Source organism: Cynocephalus volans, chromosome 5, assembly GCF_027409185.1.
Source record: "Cynocephalus volans isolate mCynVol1 chromosome 5, mCynVol1.pri, whole genome shotgun sequence".
NCBI classification, from domain to species: Eukaryota; Metazoa; Chordata; class Mammalia; order Dermoptera; family Cynocephalidae; genus Cynocephalus; species Cynocephalus volans.
This window is the reverse complement of record NC_084464.1, coordinates 51,836,019-51,840,226: the sequence shown is the minus strand read 5'-3', so window position 1 is coordinate 51,840,226 and position 4,208 is coordinate 51,836,019.

Genomic DNA, 4,208 nt, shown 5'->3' with positions numbered 1-4,208 from the left:
ATATGTATAAAATTTGGCTGCTTAAACTGTTCAGGATTAATCGGCACCAACACACAGAAATGCGCCTTGCCTGTAATTAGCGATTCCCTGGCAAACGCATTTTGCAAAATAGCACTTGATTTTAATAACAGGCTGTTAGTATTAGAACACTGTACCCATTTTATTTTAAACTGTCAAGGAAGGCCCCTCTCACTGGCCGCCCCAGCCCAGGCTGGCAGGTGCCTTGGGCTCTGCGATCCTGGTGGGGGCCCTGGTGCCATCCGGAAAGGGCATCTTAGTGGCCCTTCTGAACATCTCCCAACCCACCCCCTCCCCTCAGCTGCTGGCAGATTGAATGCGAGAATCCCAGCCCCTCTCATCACCGCTCTTATTCCCTTCCTCCTCCCTCTGTCACCTCTCCTCTGGCTCCACAGTCCTCTCTGACTAGTCAAGTCTCTCTGGTGACAGTGGCTCTGCTCTTTGAAGGCCTCAGTGTCTGTCTCCCTCACTCCTCACTGTCTCTCTAATTGCTTCTCCCTCCTGGCCCGTTTGTTTCTATGCGTATGTTGGGCTGGTTCTCTAACTGCCTGCCTGGGCCATGACTGAGAGGATGTCCCCACCCTGTCCCTGGTGGCTGAGCGCTGCTCCTCTGAGGATGTTTGGAGGGAGGAAGGGACAGGGCTGGAAGCCTTTCCCACCACATTTACCACCAAGCATCTGCCAGGGAGATCATGAGGGGGCTGGCTGACCAGGGCTTGGCAGAGGGGGCAGGACCCAGGTCTGGCAGCTGCCTGTCCCTCCCTCCCCCTGCCACCACTCTGCCCCAGCCTCCAGAAGCCCCTCTCTCCTTGCTGGCACCACTGTGTCAGCACAAAGCCAACTGCTTCTGCTCAGAGTGCATGGATAGCAGTGGCCATTAGAGGGATCTTTCTGACAGGGCTGGGGGTAGAGGGAAAGAGTCAGGAAGGACAAGGTGCCTCTGGTTGGGTCGGACAGCTTGCTGGGTGGGAGAGCAGACCCAAGTCTGCAAGGAAAGGGGGGCCCTTCCTGCGAGGGGAGCAGAAACCCAGTGTTGTCTCTCTGCCCACCCCCCTACCCCCAGAACTCACGCCCCTCCTGTTTCCTGACACCCTCCCACCCAGTTGCCCAAGCTGGAGGCAAGGGTGTCATCGCTGTCTCCTCCTCCCTGCCCCTCCTCTAGCCCGCATCCTTCCTCCTCAGCCCTCTGCGCTCCTTCGCCAGCCCTTTGTCATGGCTGTAAGTCAGAACTGCAGTGTCATCTCTCTGGCTGGGCTTCCTGCCTCCTGCTAACCAGTTGTCCTCGTGGCTGCCAGAGGGTTCTGTCTAAAACCAAAGCTGGATTTTACCACTACACTACTTAAAATCCTGTATAGGGTCTCCATCCCTTCAGAGAAAGGCCCAAACTGCTGCACCTGGCCCGCCTGCCTCTGCAGCCTCATCTCCCATGCTGTCCTGTGCATCCTTTACATCCATATATGCCAGACTGTTCCCAGGACCACTGTACCCTTGTATATGCTGTTCCCTCTGCCTGGAGTGCCCTTCCCTGTCCCTTCTCTTCTGAACAATTCCAGTGCCTAGAACAGTGCTTGGCTCATGGTCTGTGTGCACTCAGTGTTTGCTGAATGAATGATGAATCTCACTCATCCTTCCAGCTCCTGCTCAAATGTCTCCTCCTCCAGGAAGTCTTTCCAACCCTCACTAGTCTTTCCTGCTACCCTCATATGTTATCAGGGCACTTTTACACATCACCTTTCATGCCCTGAAATGAAAACAGACCTGTCATATCTGTCAGCTATTGCTGGGGAACAAACCACATTAAACTGAAAGGCTGAGAGCAGCAAAGCTGAGCTGGGCTTGACAGGAGAGGCTGGGCAGGTAGCGGGCTCCTGGGTCTCTCCTCTTGTTCCTGAGGCCAGCGGCCTAGCCCAAGCATATCTTGTCATGGTGATGGTGGAAGCGCAAGAAGCAAGAGGAACCCCACGAGGCCTCCTGAAGCCTGGGCTTGGAACTGGCAGTGCATCACTTCCACGTTGTTCTGTTGGCTAAGGCAAGTCTGTGGCCAAATGCAGAGTCAAGGAATAGGGAGAGATACCCTGCCCTCTTATGGGAGGAACTTCAAAGTCTGGGTGGCCAGTATTTGAATCCTGGTCTTGCTGCTTATCAGTACAGACAAGTCATTTTACCTCTCTGAAGCCCAGTTTCCCTAATTATAAAGGACTGTTATGATAATTAGAATTATTTATTCATTCATTCATTCACTCAGTGCATATTTATAGAGCACCTACTGTGTCGGACACTGTTCTAGGTACTGAAAACACAGCAGTGAATGAAACTGATAGTCTGTATAGAATATTCGTGTCTGGCCCAAATAGTGAGTCCCCTGCCCTGTTCCCCCAGCCCTGCAGAAGCGGTAGCTCTCCCCTGGTCAGCACCCATCGGGCTTCCCCGTGGCTGGGCCCTGCTCCACTCTGCCCTTGCATCTCTCCACTGCTAGGTGCTGGTGGAACTGCTCAGTACAGCCCCCTGCAGGTTCTGGACTCTGCTTCGTGCTCTCCACTTCCATTCCCTCTGCTTGGAATACCCTCACCCACTTCACCTGACCAAGCCCTGCCTGCTCCCCTGCTCAGTGCAGGCATCGCTTGTCTTGGGAACCACTCACCACACTGCATTGTAAAACGGTAAACCTTCCAGTGCAGAGGCCACGTCCTGCTCACTGTCAGGCCCTCAGTGCCTGGAATACAGTAGGCACTCGGTATATGCATTGGTTGAGTGAGCAGGAATGGATGACTTAGTGTATCCTGAATTGTCTTATCTGCACAGTCTCAAGGAGGGGTCGGGGACGGGGAGGGGGATATCAAAGAAAGGGCATCAGAAAATGATGCCAGCTGGCTTTCCTGGAGCATTACAAGGTACCCGCTGTGGGCTAGGCTTGGAGTGCATAGGATCAAGAGCCTGCCCTCTTTGACATCTACACTCAGTAGATCATCTACGGAGGAGAGCAGCATAAGAGGTGGGTGTGCAGGTCTAAAATGTGACCTCCCTGCTTCAGATCTGGACTCTACGATTCAGAGCTGGGTGAGCTTGGCAACTTACTTGACCCTCTGTGCCTCAGTTCCCACTCTGGAAAGTAGGATTACTGTAGAACTTACTTCAAAGGTGTCGGAAGAATTCACTGAACAAATATTTATTGGTTACCAACTATATGCCAGGCACTGGAGAAAAAGCAAGGAACAAACACAATTAGCACAGGATGAAATAAAATAGGTGGAAAATGTTTAGCAAAGGGCCAAGTTCATAGCACACAGTGAGTGTTCACAATTGTTCTTGTTGTCATCTAGTCCAATTCTATCATTGGACAGATGATGAAACTGGCCCAGAGAGAACTAGACATTCACCCAAGGTCACACAGCAAATCAGGCACAGGACTGGGACTAGTACCCAGGTTTGATTCCCAAGCAACCTGCAGGGCTTTTTATACTTCCCTGCCTACTTCTACTTGGAAAGGGGTCAGCTGGGAGATAAGGAGTGAGTGGCAGGGGTAGGAGTAGGTGGAGGGCAGACATGATCTGCCCGTGTTCCCCTTTCATGTGAACCTTGATGGAGCGATTCAATTTCTGTTGTCATTGCCCAATTGTCTCCACTAATGGAGCAGAGATAATCCTAAAGGGCAGCTAATCCCATAAACCCTTCTCCCCAGCTCTGCCACATGTACACTATGCCATGCGTGTGTGCTGCTGGTAGGTGTGTGAACAAGAGGAGGCTGCTAATTAACACCCTCATTAGACTTTGCACAAACCAATATTGAAATGAGCCTGCCTCCTGCAATGCACACATACAGGTGGCGGGAGGCATGGGGGTGGGGGATGCTGGTTGGGACAAAAGTGCCAGAGATGAGCAGAGAAATGGGTAATCCACATGGAGAGCAGGCTCTGTGGGGGGAAGGAAGCTTAGGAAGCTTCTCTGCCCTTGTCCAATGTTCATATCAGAGAGCAGAACTCTGCGCCCTGCCCAGAGTCAAGTCAAAGGGAACAGCACGTTTTTTGTCTGAAGAATCTGAGATTGGACTAGCGGAATGGTGTGCATTTTGAGAGGGATTTGCCTCCCCATCCTGAGCTTTCATGACCCGGGTCCTCTACCTCCCCTGCTCTGGCAGGCATTGATTGAAGACTTCCTGGGTTGAGGATGGGGAGTGTTAATTCCCTGGCAGT